Raw genomic sequence first — 17,220 nt, forward strand, 5'->3', positions numbered from 1 at the left:
TATATATATACGTTGTAGTTGGTTATAAAATTTGTATAATTTTTAATTATGTAGTCCTATTAAATCATTTAATAAAAAAATTACACACGCTAGAAGAAGTAACTTCTGTTGATGTTGTAACAAGAGGGTATTGACTTTATAATGTTAGTAGTTTTTTCGTCAGATAAGAAGCTTTGTTACATTCTCGGTCAATTATTTATTGTTAATATGCTGCTGTATCAGATGCTGTTACATTTAATTTCTTGGGCACCCCCTCTTTTACAGATTTTTTAAATTTAATATTATTCAGAAAAATAATTATTCTTAGACGTTTACAAAGTTCGTCTTTTATTCTGTAAAATTAATTATTTCAGGTACAGTTAACCCGTCGTTACAATAAGCCGAATTGAAAAAAAAAAACACGTAATCTACTTTACTCACTTTAGTCCTGACTAACTTTGTCGGCCTACTTTAATTCTTTTTATTAAAATTTTATTTTTTTCCTCTGTCATATGCTGATGATAGGTCTTTTGTACGAATAATTAGGGGATCAGTAAGCATCATAAATTATTTCCTTGGTGAAATTTTTACCGTGTAGAATATACAAAATTTTTTCTAGAAAAAAGTTTCAGAAATAATTGTTACTCATCGTAATTCTAGTTTATTAATAGTTTAGATGTTTTGAAAAACAAAAGAATTTGTCGTTTTAGAATCTATACTAATTACGCAATACGAGTAAATAAATGTATTTTAGGTAAAAACCTGTTACGTTCGACTTAAATTAATCTGTCGGTTCCTATCGTTAACGTAACTGTACGTAACGTAAGTTTTACTTACTTTTCCTCCATTCTTTTTTTTTTTTAATTAATATTGTTTATTTAGTATTTTGTATAAGGTCATTAATATTTTAACGTTTTAACTTCCTTTCTCCTGTAGTTTGGTATTCTTGTTTAATTTTATTAAAACAAATACGAATATTTTTTTCTTCTGAGAAAGGAATCCGTTACATTCGGTTCGATAATAAACTGAATGTATTTATTTGTTAAAATTATTCTTTAAATAATGGTAGTTTCTAACTGTCTCTATAAAATGTACACATTTTTCTTGATAATAAAATGAACGTCCTGTACGTTACTTTTGTGTATTTACAGGCGTGACGATACGGGCCGATGTAGTATTGTTGTCCAGAATTGCTTTTCAACATCGATATTTCATAATTTTCATGCGTATTAGATATGTTATCGATCGCAAACGGCCGTTTGATTTAACCCCTAAAACCTACACCCCAGTTTACAGCTTATCAATTTGAACTCTTACTGCTTAGTTATAGCTGTTTAGCGGCTTTAAGATATTTTTTAAAAATACAGCTTTGTTTTTATTAGACATTCATTAAAGTTTAGTAAAAATTTATATAAAACACCTTCCCTTTTAGAATAATTTTAATCGTACGATCGTTTATATATATATATATATATATATATATATATATATAATAAAATTTCGTTTTCAGATGTTGTACGGGATTTAAAAAAACAGAGGAGTCTGTTTTTAAATTGATGGTCAGCAGCTCTACTGTTTAGGCTGTGATGTAAACAACAGGTGCTCGAAATTCGATTCGTGTAATGAATCTGCTTTTGCAAATGTAACATCTTACACGTGGAACAGTTAAAAGCGTTTGTTCTTATTTAGTTTTTGGATATATATTCACGACGTTAAAATTTTATTGATAGGTCCTTGTTCGTGTTTAAGTTTTTACAATGAAGATGTAAAGATTAGTATTAAAATTGAAATATTTTTAAGCCGTTAAGCGGCTTATTTCACGTTAAAAATTTTAAAATATTGTTTTTGCGAAGTATTCTTGGGAATAGTGTTCGAAAATTTTAATATCACATTTTTCGTTATCCTCTACTGACACTAATTCATTATTCTCTCGTCTTTCAACGATTTGTTTTCTAAATTTATATCTGGAGTGCGTAATTAAGTTACTTACGATGTGTTACCGTAAATAAATGTAAAAAAAACCGTCGCTGCAGTTTTATGCATTTATGCTTTAAACGGCCTATTCCTAACGTTAGTAACATTTACAGTAAGTTGTTCACATATTCAATGTAATTAAAATTGGAGCACTTTTATTAATTCAAGTTAAAAGTAATTACGTTTTCAATTATAATTAATCTTTTAGTACCTTTCTACTGTTTGAACTAAAAATAATCATTTGTTTATTTCCTATAGTGAATCTTTATCAAGAGATTCGGAATTGTTTCCTAAGCAGAGAAACACTTAATATACTTAATCTTTAATTAAATCAATAAGCTATCCTTCTTTTTTTCTTTTTTTTTAAATTAAATAAAAAATTGTTTCATTAAATCCATTGTATGGAACATTTTTTTAAATTTAAATAAATATCACTGTTTCATTAATCTTTCATTGATAAAAAATATTTTCTTGAAAATAATGCAAAAAGTTTTTGTCGTGTATCTTAGTTTTATGATCGTAAGCGCACCTATATTTAGCGTGTGTAAATTAAACGAGTTATTCATATAATTACAAAATAAATTTAATTTTCTTATTTAATTATTATTATTATTATTTTACTTTATAGGTTTGTCGTGTATGCCGTTCCTAAATTATATTACGTGGTTTTTATTTGTTTATTTTTTTAATATCACAAATATTGATGTCGCACTGTTTTAATTTTTACACCTTTTTGTAAACGTTATCACGATATAAATTCGCTTAAAATGAAACAGCGGTTTGTAATATAACTGTTTAGAAAAAAATATTTTAAACGAACGATTACGGTAACCGAGTATCGAGTCTGTCGTGTAGTATAGCCGTGAGAGTGTTTGTGGTCACAAGTGCAGTTATTGAAGAAGAGTAGTAGTTTCAAGGATTTACCTGTAAGATTCCAAGTGAATCGGCCTAGGAGTGCAGCAGTAAGGAAACGTGAGCGAGCGGTAACCTTGGCCTTCCCAGCTAACACTGTAAGGACTAATGCGGCATCGAACCCCACCGCAGCCAGTTTTCCTAACGTCCCCACCATGTTGTCCTGCGACCATCATAACCTCTCTCCCTCACTCCCACCACAAGATAGGTCGAAGGTATTACTCTTGCTTAAGCCATTCACTGATGTAACATTAATTAATTTAAATATACTTGCGCACGTATGCGTTCTCGTGTACGGTATGCGCTCTCATATATCTAATTTACGTAAAGCATGTGACTGATTTACATGAAAATTTCGTTCTGATGACGTATTATAACCGTTCGTAACACATTTATCCGGAATTTACTGGGCGGTTTATTGTACAATTTATTGACTATTAAAAGCAGTTATCGACGAATTAAAGTGACACGTGAATAAAATTAAAAAAAAAAGAAGAAAAACTTAAGATGTACTTATGGTTGAAGCGGTCTGTCTATTGAAGTATATTTGTAGAAAGTTACAATATTTTATGTAGCCTATAATTAAATTGTACATCGTTGAGAGCGACTGAAAAGTATCTGATTCCTGAACTTCTGTTTAAAAGTAAAAAATATGTTAAGTCGATTGTTGCTAACGGCGTCGAAGTAAAAATATTTAGCTATTATTTGTAGTAACGTTACAACGTTACTACAAATAATAACGTTGGAAAATGTTAGATTATGCCTCTATTGTTTGTCGGTTAATTCTTATTAGTACGTTTGTATTTTTGTATTATATTAATATTTAAATACGTTTGTTTATTGTTTTAAGTTCATGAAACCTTACTTCAGTGGAAAAGTAGTCCTATTTGTACGTGTGTACTATCTTATTCTATTTTTTCCAGGTGACTTTAACGGTGGGAATGACACGAACACAAATTGTGTAATGTATTTCTGTTTATTTTACGCTGCTGTTATTTTTATAGCTTACCTTTAATACGTTTGTGCTTATTCGAACAACGTGATATGTAATTAGTGTTACCTCTTCTAAATGAACCTACCATTTGTAAGTAGCGGGCGATCATACATACATGCAAGCTTGTTAACAAGTATAAGCCAGGTGATGAGGGCCTTTTATATATATATATGCAAAACTAAAATAATTTCCGAAACATGTTTATAAAAAAACAAAAAAAAAAAAGCAATTGAATATACCGATTAAAGATAACAGATGGATAACATAGCCAAATAAAATGATATTTCAAATTCCAGGATTTTTAACTATTGTTTGTTTTGTTCGTGAGGAATTACATGTATTGAAAGTATCATTTTGATTTTGACTATTTTAATGTTTTCATGTATAATTTAGTGTAATCTGATTGTAAAATACAAAGATGTCTTTTTGGAGGCGTAGCATACAACTACTTCAATCTTTCAGTTTTCAGTATACTTTAGTAGTAGTAATCCAAGTTCATGTTATATTTTGTATTAAATTACTTCCGTTGCTTACATACAATACCGATATTAAAAAATCTAATGTACAATCTAATAAGTTCTAAAGTAAAATCTAATATGGTTCTAAACGGATTAGTGTTATAACTACATTTTGCTGCGGTAATGAAATTTCGAACGTTTTTGCTTTTAAAGTTTGTGGATTTGAAAATACGTACGCCACGTCTGTGTTTCGAGAGAGAAGATGTATGTGTGTGTGAGCGCGCATGAATTATACGAATGTGTAATATATCAGTCCGAATGGTTGGTTTGATTATACTCCATTATATGTCAATAAAAGTACACACTTAATTATTTTCGTTTCAGCAGTAAAATGTTTGCGTAACGATTGATGATCACCTAGATTTATATTGTTGTTAACCTTACAAAGGGGTAACCTGTGGAAAAATAAACGTATTAATTCGATAACAATTATGCTCCGAGAACTAAGCTGTCGGCTATTATATATTTAAAAGAAGGACCTTTGTAAATTTAATGAGTTTTCTTTGTCTTCGGATTTTGTATAGAAGAAAAGGTTTAAATGAATGTAAACTTAAAAAAAAGTGTTACCGTCTGTTTTCTGCTGAGTGGTAAGAGTAATTTTCACTAGAGAATCCTACACATAGATTTTTTTATTTCTCTCTAAACGTTATCATCTTTCCTTTTAGATTTAGCTTGAAATTTATCTATGTCTACGTGCCTGCGCGCGCTTTCATATCCGTTTGTACGGTGAAGAGTAAAAATGAAATTGTTAAACACCTACAGATTTCGCTTTTAGTGCGTTGAACGAGTAATTGATTGGGCTATAAGTTTATAATACTTTAGCATTAAGTCGAGTAAGTAATAAAATTACTTCGTGTCTTTCATGTAGGTCACGGTATCTAATCGATCTACTACGAATTCCGTAATTTTTTGGAGACTTTAACGTTGGGTTTGTCATAAACGCCTATTTTAATGTTTCACATTTTAAACCGTTAATTAACTATTTTGGTTGTCGGCTCTTCGTCTGAGAATAAATAAAAATAATTATTTAGCTTTGAAAATCAAATGTAAATTCCACCTTAACTAATATGGTTCTTGCACAAAACAATTAAAAAAACTAAAAACCGTGATAATTATTGCTAAATATAAAAATGATTTTTATTATTAAAAAGAATTTGATAAATGGAGACATTCGGTGTAAAGTTTCTTCTTTTACTGCCCCGAATATTGTAATAAGGAAGATAATTGATTAAATAATAATTTATTCTGAATATTGGAATAAGGGAGATATTTTATTAAAACAGAATCTTCAGGAAAGTAAGACTAAATTTCTTACAAAACAAGAGTAGAAGAGAAGCAATTACTTTTGTTCATACCGGTTGCTATAACCATTCTATCTGAAGATGACCGCAAGTTAAAGATTTTAACTGATTAAAACAAAAGATAAGTATAAGCGAAGTCAAATATGAATAACAAAATTTATTATTTAATTTTAAATTTTATATTGATTTTTTTTCGAGATCGAAAATGAATTATTTTTCTAATTTTTTATTGCTGGTAGAATTTCTTCTATAATTACACATCTGCAGAAATAGCATGAACGCTTCAAAAATAAACGCGTTAATGTTTTCTTGTTAACTGTTATTACTTGCTCAAGGATTAGATAACTTTGATAAGAATGGAAGTGAGACAAGATGTAGTTTTCCGCTGTTTATGTAAAAAGCAATAAAGTAATCGAAGAAAAATCTTGAGTGTAGTAAAAATTCGAGAGGAGAATATAAAAATATTTTGACCGTCTGTGTTCTTGTTCTTCTGCCTACAACCAGACATTAATCAGTGAAACAAATAACATAAATTCATTGTTCGAAAAGAAGGTAATTTTTTCTTGGTTAAAAAATAGGTTTACAATTTAGATGAGTATTGAAATTTCAATGGATCGGAATAATTGATATAAAAATATTTTAAGCGAAACTGGGAAAAAAATTTATAGTAGAATTTTCAAAAAAAAAGTTTGGTTTGTCGCGGTCTTGTTTTAAGTTCAAAGTTGAATAATTTGGTTGAAGGAAACGTGGAGTAAAAACTTGTGGGAAAGAAAAAATATTAGAATATATAAAATTAACTCTGGATATAAATTGTAGTAAAATACATCCTACAGGATTATTAAACGGAAGCCTCAAAACGGTCTATTATCAATGAGGAAAAGAAAATGAAATTAATAATTATAATAATGACAACTGAGTATTTTTATTTTACCGTTAAGAAGTTTGTTGTGAGTAAAACTTTGATTTGTAGTTACATTTAAACGATTTTCTCGAAACTTAGTCCAAGTTATTATTATCGTTTCCTTTGCTGTTATGATGGTATTATTATAAAATTGGATGTTGAATCGATGTATCAAGTGTATTATGTATCCAGTGTCGCATCAAAGCTATTATTAATTTACTCGTATAATAGATGCGCAACAGGCCTACACGTTGTTTATGAATTAGTTGAAAAATTACAAAATGAGGAGGTGTAGTATTAAATCGTGTCGCGTAAAGATATTTTTGATATCTTAAACGTGTGTGGTCCGACGATGAACTTAAGATAAGTCGTCCTGTTACTCTATTTAACTGCCGGCAGTATAATGTCGATTTTAAAATTGTTTTCTTAAAAATCTTTGCCGTTTAATGGATAACGTTTATAAAACGTTATTGTGACGTAACATATTTTTATATGAAACTAGCTGATCCATTTCGCTATTGCTAGATTTGAGTACGTATGTAGATTAAATAACACAATTTAAAGTTTGATAAAACATTAAAAAACTGAACATTAACGGGACTTCACAAAATTTAACCTTTCACTTTTACTGTATTTCTGTGTTTCCTATTTCTTTCCCTATTTCACTTTTTCATTTGCCCATTTCTCCCCGTTTCCTTTTTCCAGTTTTTTATTTCCCTTTCCGTGCCCCTTTTACCATTTCTCCTCCCTTTTCTCTTTCCTCTTTTCCCCTTTCTCCCTTTCCCCCTGTCTCCCTTTCCCCCTTTCCCCCTTTCTCCCTTTCCCCCTTTATCTTTTTCCCATTTTCCCGCGCGTAAATCGGTCCAGTACTTTTTTAGTCTACAGCGGACACACATACGAACATATATATATGTATATATATAGAAGAAGAATGTCTGCATGTATATTTGTTTGCTTGTTTCATAAATATCTCGACCCCCAGCGCCATCTAGCGAGTTCAAACTAATTCAGATTCAGAACCTTCGCGGGCGTGCCCACAGCAACTGAAAGTTTCATCGTAATCGTAGATGAATGGCATAGGAACGCATGCGGGATAAAAAAAAACAAACATTCATTTAAATATATGCTCAATACTTTTTTCTTATAAGTTTATGAACTCCTTTGTGACACTTATTATAGCGATTATTGCGCCATAATTATTAACATGTATAGACGACTCCGCGTGTTTAGGCCAATCTGTTAAACCAAATAAACCTGGGAAAATAATAAATACGTGTTTGAACTTTGAAAAATTGCATATTTTTTATTTCTTTGTTGTTGGTTTTACTTATACTAACTGATCAGCCCCAAGTTCAAAGCAAATGGTGTTAATGTAGCACCATCTATCCTGAAGATTTTGGACTCGAATGAGTTCAGACCGTTTCCGCATTGTCTCGCAGAAGCGTCCAGCGTATGCGCGGAACTAAATGATTAAAAAAAGAATTGTTTTCTACTCCGTAATTTGAAATTGTTAGATGTAGTCATTCTAACAACCTATATACTTCATTTTTAAGAACCATTTTTGTCTTTTTCAGTTTTTATAAACTCGGTTTATAGTTCTTTATTTAACTATGGTTGGAATCTAATCCCCCCAACCGCCGCTGTAAGCATATATGATCTGGACTTTGGTTTTTTAACAAACGTTAATTAAGATCGAACGCTTCATGTATGACAAACAATTTTTTTTTTGTATTCGCGGTTAGATTTTTCCCCAAACTTTCAGGAATTGCGTTTTTTTATTATGGAAACAAATATTATCTCTTAAGACAATCTCAAAAATAGGTCTGCCATTTCTTTTAGCATTAAGTTACATTTTATGTTCTGATATTTTTGAAATACGAGTAGGATTTAAACTGCATTCTAGTAATAGTAGTATTATTTTATCTTGTGATGTTATACTGCATCCTTAATTCATTTTGTAAAATTCAGTCCTACTTTTCGCTCGGTGTTATTCTTCTACTGCGCTGTATCTATAAACCTAAACTTTAGTAGTTACATGAAAAATCTATTTCTTGGTTTTCTAGAATTGATTATTCAAAAAAATTAAAATATTAAAGTTCAATCAAAAATTTGATCACAGTTTACTTCTTTAGTAACCGAATAGTTGTTTAAGAACTATTTTATTGTTTTCTTGATGCTATTTCCAAATTAACGTGTGTGGTGTTTTATGTTTGCTTTAATAGATAGTTGCTTTCTTGAAGATAAAGTGTTTATTATTAGGGTACGAATAGGAGTTTGCTATAAAGCATTTCCTTATATAACATCATTTCATTATTAAAAACTGTTTTACCGTATGATACTATTATGAAACCTTTAGTGAGTAATAACCGGAGGTAGTAAAGTTAATTTAAGAAATGACTGTTTATTTTTTTTAATTACATTAATGCAAACATATATATATATACTCGTAGTCGGCTAACTATATTTTAATTACTTTTTAGAGATCATAGACATGCCAATTTACAATACTAGTTCGATAATAAAGAATAAAACAAAAGTTTATTTATAAAGCGCATAATAATGGATCATTTTAACATGTATGCATATATATAAAAATTAATGTTTGTTTGTTTGTCCCGTATGCGTTCCTATGCCATTCATCCGATTGCGATGAGACTTTGGTGAGTTGTGGGCACGCCCGCGAAGGTTTCTGAATTAGTTTGAACCCGTTAGGTGGCGCTGGGGTGGAGATATTTCGAAAATTGTATTTATGGTCTGATTTGGCTTATATTTACAATATATATTAATTACGTGTAAAAAAATATTTTACAAAAAATGGACCCGCTAGGTAGCGCTGGGGTCGAGATATTTCGAAAAATTGTATTTATGGTCTGATTTGGATCATATTAATTACCTGAAAAGAATATTTTTTGCAAAAACTATATCCGCAAGGTGTTGCTGGTGGGTGTCGACATATTTTCGAAACAAACAAAAAAATATACAAATAGACTTTCCTCTTCTACATATATATATATATATATATATATATATATATATATATATATATATAAAAGACAATGTTCGTATGTGTGTCCACTATAGACTAAAAAATTACTGGACCTATTTACGCGCAGGAAAATGGGAAAAGTGGAAAGGAGGAAAAGGGGAAATGTAGAAATGGAGAAAGGGAAATAGGGTTAAAGGGATGAAATGATAGATTAAATTTTGTGAAGTTCCGTAATTTTCAGTTTTTTAAAGTTTTATCAAACTTTCAGTTGTATTCATTTAATCTGTGTATATACATATATAAACCTCTGACTTTTGAAGAATATTTTGAAATTCTTAAATTGGACCTTAATTTTCAGTTTCCATGTCTTTTAAAGAGTTTAAGAATTTCTGCTTGAGTATCGGAACAATCTGTCATTCTGTGTTTGTTTCACATTTTTTTCTCTTAATGGGTTACTATTTTTAAAATATCCTTTTGAAATTTAAAAAAAAAATCATTAAATATTTTATTCACCCTAGATTATGTATCGCATTTTATCTGCTTCTTTCTTTTTTAAGACGTTATTGAATTAATTAAACGTTATTGAATTACCTTGAAATATTTATTTAATAATGTTAACTGTACGGTACAATTTTTTTTTTCACCGGTAAAACGTTAACTTTATATTCTTGTAATAAAGTAAATAGAGGATTAAATTTGCTACCGTTGTGGAAGATCTTGTATAGCCCATAGTATGTCACCGTACTTCAAATCAATTACTTTCCACACCTTTTTTTACTGTTATGTAATTGCTAATACTTAGGTAATATTCCATAAATTTATTTTAAATAAATGTTTCCTTCAACCCTTTTCTTAACCCGTCTCTTTTCCTACTTGATCTGTCAGTCGTGTTTTTTTCTTAAAATTCAGCAGATTTACTGTTAATGTTTATTTTTTTTTTAAGTATTCTTTTTAAATAGAAGGTTACTATTTAAAACGAAAGAGAAGAAAATAAATTGCAGGGGCTTAGTTGGAGCAATCGGATCAAAATCGGGGTTTAAAATTGATTTGGTAAGCGATTTTTTTTTCAGGCTCAGTTGTGAGTGTAAGACCTACGACCTACCTCACAGAACTTTCTGGAAGAAATACTAATAGAAAAGAATTGTCTGCGTGGTGAGTGCTTTCTCTTATAGAAAACGATTGGGCATCCGAATAATCTGCTAATAATAAATATTAGTGACCTCTTGCTGCTCCGCAGCGTTATTATTAGAAAGTAATGTTTTATATTCAGAAAAATCGGCTAAAAACCTATTAACCACCCACCCCCTTGTTATTTTCTTTCCTTTCCTACCGCATGTAAAATACGTGCTCAAAACCTATTTCCAGTCCGTTTAGACGTTCTAGTGGACAGATCGGGCTGATTTTTTTATTCTGTTCGGAATGGATTGTAGATAAGTCATCTAGCATCGACAAACTTTCCGAGTATCAACCTCGAAAGCCTCTTAATTAATATTAAATGACGATTTTTTGAGGAATTCTCAGAGGATACTAAAGTTTTACATCCGAAGACGCTTGATAACATATCTGTGGACCATTCCGAGCAAAATAAAAAAAAAAATCGGCCCTATCCATACAGTGGAACGACCACACGGATTGGAAATAGGTTTTCAGCTCAATTTTTTTAATACATAAGAAGATGCCTTAGGCTCATTTTTCGGTCGCTCCTATACATGAAGTTGATTACCTCTATGTACGTTTTCTTTCTACGTCGATATTAAAGGTCACCGAAAAAGGTTGCAGCAGTTTTAAAAAATCGCAGAAATTACTAGAGATAAACAAGTATTATTTTTTTTAAATTCGCCGACTCAAAAAGGTTTTTATATACCATAGAACGTTTCAATATATGCTCCATTGGTCGCTCTGCAAAAATCCAGCCGATAATCGACTTCTGCCCAGGTCCGCTGGACATTGCAGACGTAACTGAAGCAATAGCAGCGGTGATCCGTTGTCTTAAATGTTGTACATTCCTGGTTTTTTCACTGTAAGCAATATTTTTAACGTATCCCCGTAGAAAAAAGTCTAGGGTATCAAATATAGCCTTCTCGGAGGCCAAAGCACAAGACCAGCCTTACTAACCCAACGATTAGGGAATCTTTCATTGAGAGTACGTCGAACGTCTAGGCTAAAGTGTGGGGGCGCACCATCTCTTGAAACATTATAGCAACCTTACTTTCTTGTCCAATTTTATTTTTCAAGGCTTCTTAAAAAACTTTGCCGTATACGCTTAACTGCTTCGTCATTCGTTTTGGGCCGTCCGGGGGACTTTTTCACTTTTACCTTGTCAGATTCCTTAAACTGTTCGTACCACCCTCTAATGCTGTTTGCATGAGAGAGATCATTGCCATATACACGCCGGAAAGTCCATTCAACAATTTAATTGATTTATTGTGTTTTCTGCTGAACTGTCGCCATTGCACTGAATGACAATGGCGCAGAGGCGTTGTGCGCATCGGCTCAAGGTCACGGCCGGTCACGTCAAAAAAACTTGATGATATCTCGACTATTTTGCAGTTCCAATTAATACTTTTTCTCAATTATGTAGGTAGATATGATTATTATTATTACTGCAACCTTTTTCGATGACCTGTATTTTTGTAGCGAGTTATCTCCAATAATAACCTAACTGGCTGCGCCATGGATCAGGTCGTGTATGTTAGTAGTTTCATCATGCATTTAGTTAATTTTTTTTCCGAGAGCTGCTCTCAAATTAAAAGTTCTGTTTAAAATTACGATAAAATAGCATCTTTATACAGTGTCATCCGATTATTGTACAGGAATTTTGAAGTGAATAATTTTTTCGGTTCTATATTTAATATATGTAAAATATGGAGAGACCAATATGATTGTTTTATTAATAATTTTTTTTTTGAAAATGCTATACTCCATATTTTTAATAATGCCGGCCGTACATTATTATCTCATTAAACTCTATGTAATTTACTTTATTTAATAATATGAAAATTCTTTGTATAAAATGTTCAGAGTTGTTATACATTTGTACTTGAGTGGTGTAATGCCTTTAGAATTTGTAGGAATACGTAGTTGAAGGTCATTACATGGATACATTATGAACCATAAACGGGTTAGCCGGACCGTAAATTATTATTTTTTATTCATTAGTTGACGTTGAAGTCGAGTGTAATGCAGTGTAAGCGGTGTGTCATCATTACGTTTTGTTTTGCACTCTGTTGTAGTAGTAGTATGCACTTTTTACAACAACGCTTGACAAAATCGTTGATTCATTGTAACGAGTAATGATAAAATTGAAATCGGTTCCTCTCTACCACTACGCTTTGAAAACTTAAAAATTTTCGTAGTAAAGTTAAAACTTCTTTCTATTCTTTTATTTTATTTGATATTTTCTATGTTAGTTGCCCAAGTGTTTTACAACTGATAATCAACGATCCTTCTTATAAGATTAATTGTTTCTTCTTTGTCGAAGAAGAAATTTTCTTTTTCCTTTCACGGGATTTTTTTATCGGTACGAAGTATTTAGAATAACATATATTTAAAACTTATGAGCGATTTAATTAAAGGTAATGTGTATATAAGAATAAATATTCCACGCCTTTCTTTCTTTTTTCTGTTTAGCCTCCGGTAATTACCTTTCAGATAGTACTTCAGAGGATAAATGAGAATGATATGTATGAGTGTAAGTGAAATGTAATCTTGTACAGTCTCAGGTCGACCATTTCTGAGATGGTTGGTTAATTGAAACCCAATCACCAACGAACACCAGTATCCACGATCTAGTATTCAAATCCGTATAAAAGTAACAGCCTTTACTAGGACTTGAACGCTAGAAATCTCAGCTTCCAAATCAGCTGATTTGGGAAGACGCGTTCACTAGATCAACCCGGTGAGTTGAATATTCCAGGCGTGTTGTTTTATAAAACTTTTCTTCTTTTTCCTTAATCGGGTTTGATGCAGTTCACTCTTTCTGTTCCGTGTTAATTCTTTAATCACAAAGTATTAACTACTTTTTAGATTGTCTGCTTTTTGTATTTCGTTTTCGCTTGCAATTTTATTCTTTATATACTTATTTTTAAATCTAAATTAAATAACTTACCGAACGACTCGGGTGCTGTAAAATATGAATCGCTTAATACTTGTTCAATTCATACTCTAATACCCTATTTTCTATTCTATCTGTTACTAACGTATTTAAAATATCTCAGTTACATTTTTTCCTAAATTATCGTTGTTTGTTCTGAAGCGCTAAATTTCAGGTAAATACAAGTAAGAATGTCTATTTGATTCTGTGTTTCTTCTAATAAATTCCTTTCTGCAGAAAATTTCGGCTTATATTAGTCCACTTTTGCTATCGAAACCGTGATCGATATTACGCTGTTAATTTTTTCTATTATTACTTAGCTGGCTCGTGGTTAGAAATACAAAGCTTGCTGCAATGCCATCCAAATAGGTGTGTTTTTCTTCCAGTTATCTTCAAAGATTAATGTAGCTACTGAAATTGCTCCGTTACTCCAAATTTCATTACATCGAAAATAATCTAAATTCCAGTACAAATGTATTGTTTTAGTTAAGTTCGTCTACATAAGAAATTGACTTATTTTGCTGAAACATATCTGCAGTATTAACGACGGCTTGGCATTTAATTTAGCCAGCTGGATGGTCTGTTTGGGCTGACCGAACTATATGTTCAGTTTATTGTTTGTAACTACGTATTATTTGCCTTATAATTTTCTAGTCAGAAATCCTGCCTAGCTGTGCTATCTCACTAATTTTACTGATTCCTTATCAAGATTTAATCTGTCCATTTCTTTTTTAAGTTTGCTAAATTTATACTCTTTTTTCAAATTATAATTTTTCACGTTCTTTTTTTCAACATTTTAACGTCTTTTCGGAGTATTTTACCCAAGAGAATGCCATTGTAATTTACTTGAAGAGAAGAGAAAAAAGGATATTTTTTCAAAGAATATGACTAGTTTTCTATTGGTTTGTGACATGTTATGAAGTCATAACTGCATCTTCTGCTGTTTTGATCTCAGCATTCTTAAATGTGTTATTGTTAAGTATAATCATTTATTAGGAGGTGACTCTCTCAATAATTGTTGCAACGACAGTGCTACCTGGTTTTAGAAATCATTCCTAAGTCTGATTTCTCCCAAATATCAACCAATAAGGCGATATTTATTAAGGCCGAATGATCCGGCCGTCTGCCTTGTCGAAGGCCCTTTATCAACATAAAGGGCCTTCGACTCCTACAGAGAATAATTATGTAATTTTTATTTCATCATCAATCTGATTCTGAAACATAGTATATTTTGTTTGGCAGCCATTTATTGTCATAAACTAAATTAGGTTTTTTTTTTATAAAAAAATAATTTATTAAAGAGTTCCCTCATACGGTGAAATACTAGTGTTGATATCGCTGATAAATATAAGTTTTGTTTTCTAACTGCGATACATGATTTTAATCTGTTTTTTGATGCTGCAAACGAATATGAACTCAAAATATTTCTACTGCCCACCATTTTTGAAAATTTTAAAATTTTAATTAAAGGATTTTTTCATTTTTCGACGTATAGTTAGCATTTTAAGATCCTATATTGTATTTTGTTAGCTCATTTTTTATTGTTTAACTTTGTTAACATAATTTGTAAGCTATAAATAAACAATACTAGACAAAGAATTACATCATATGATAGGTACATATTATGACATCATATCTAATACTGAAGAGTGAGCTGAGCCTTCATGGACAACATTAATCATGTCTGTGCAAGTTAAAACATGTAGCTGAAAACACAGCTTTGTTGTTTGTATTAGGCATTGGATTTAAGAATGAATTAATTTAGTTCAGTCTTATTCCTGTCTTAAGTTTGTTATTAGTGTAGTGTCATAATGCCTCAAAATTGTGTAAATTATCTGGATGCCTTTTGTTATGTATATGGTGAGTTTACCGTAAAATCAAATAGAAAAATATTACACCTTTAATTAAAAAGCACATCATTTGTACTTTCAATATAAAATTGGTGATCAGAATAAAATGTGGAATCCCCATATAGTATGCCCTAATTGTTCTATGTATTTAAGAGGATGGCTGAAAGGTACACGGAAGGCTTTGTCATTTGGTGTATCTATGGTCTGGCGTGAACCAAAGGATCATGTAACCGATTGTTACTTTTGTTTAACAAGTGTGTCTGGAGTTTCTAAAAGATCTAAACGTACTGTAAAATATCCTTCATTGCAATCTGTAATCAGGCCTGTACCTCACAGTGAAATTATTCCAGTTCCTGACCCACCTGTGAATGCATGTTTCGAAAGCAGCGATGAAGAATCAGGTACTGAAGAAGACAACAATGATTTTGATTTTGAATTATCTTTCAATTAGCCACATCTTATATCACAAGGTGAATTAAATGACTTGGTTAGGGATTTAAATTTATCACAAAATCAACCAGAACTGTTAGAATCAAGACTGCAAGGTTGGAATTTACTTCAAAAAATACAAAAATTTCGGGCTTTCGAAGCCGACATAAAGAGCTTTCTCAGTAGTACTTTATTGATGAAAATAATTTGATTTATTGCGCAAGTATTTATGAGCTTATGTTGCACTTAGGACAAGTTCATAAACCTGAGGACTGGCGTCTTTTCCCAGATTCATCCAAGTACTGTTTAAAAGTGCTTCTACTACAGAACTGTAAAAAATATCCTTCGATATCAATCGCTTATGGTATTAATTTGAAAGAGACATACGATGTGATAAAAGACGTTGTTGAAAAAATAAATTATGAAAAACGTAGCTGGAACATATGTCGTGATTTGAAAGTTATAGCTATTTTGTTAGGTATGCAGTTAGGCTACACTAAGATAATGTGTTTTCATTGCGAATGGACAGCCAAGCTAGGGATAAACATTATGTTACCAATGAGTTAAAAAAAACGAGACAACTTAATTCCAAAAATATTATTCATGGGCCCTTAGTTAAACCCAAAAAATATTTTTACCCCCTTTCTACATCAAGTTAGGAGTAATGAAGACTTTGAAAAAGCAATGAAGAAGGATAGTCCTGGATTTTTGTACATCAGCCAGGAATTTCCGAATGTAAGTGAAGGAAAAATTACATAAGGAAATTTGTTGGTCCTCAAATAAAAGAGTTGGTTAAAGATGATGCTTATAAGTCAATGTTAAATAATGTGGAATGTGAAGCTTGGGCTTCATTTAAAGACGTTTGCAAACATTTTCTCGGCAAACAAAAATCTAGCAATTACAACGATATTGTTAACTTCTTACTTCGTGTTGTGGGATGTAATGTGATTTTAAACTTGGGATATAATTCAGAACTTAATTGGAATAAATACTTTATTTATGTTTTTTATTTATTTTAACAATCATTTGAAATCATATGAATTAGAAGTAGAGTTTTGTCTTGTTTTCTGATTAAAGGAGTTGTTTGGGTGCTCGTTCAAGAAACGTTCATGGCAGCTGTACGCTGTTGGTATGGCATGTTGATTTTTCTAAACACCTGGATTTCTTGCTTCTTAGAAAATTTTTTGAATATCTCTTAAACTTTGTCTTTTATTTTTAAGTTCTAAGCTTTCATTACGATGATTATATTTGAGATTAATTTTTTTCTGTTGGATTCCTTTAAA

At 31.0% G+C, this 17,220-nt stretch overlaps 1 protein-coding gene across 1 annotated transcript in view; it reads right to left on the reverse strand.

Moving 5' to 3' along the window:
* The window catches only part of neo (ZP and PAN domain-containing protein neyo), a 183,534-nt gene extending 180,587 nt beyond the window's left edge, over positions 1-2,947 (reverse strand). Inside the window, exon 1 of the mRNA XM_075354900.1 lies at positions 2,878-2,947. The gene's annotated coding sequence lies outside the window, so the exon portion shown is untranslated. The remainder of the gene's footprint in view (positions 1-2,877) is intronic.
* Between the last annotated feature and the right edge of the window lie 14,273 nt (positions 2,948-17,220).

The sequence above is a fragment of the Lycorma delicatula genome, chromosome 1 (genome assembly GCF_047948215.1).
Source record: "Lycorma delicatula isolate Av1 chromosome 1, ASM4794821v1, whole genome shotgun sequence".
Lineage (NCBI taxonomy): Eukaryota > Metazoa > Arthropoda > Insecta > Hemiptera > Fulgoridae > Lycorma > Lycorma delicatula.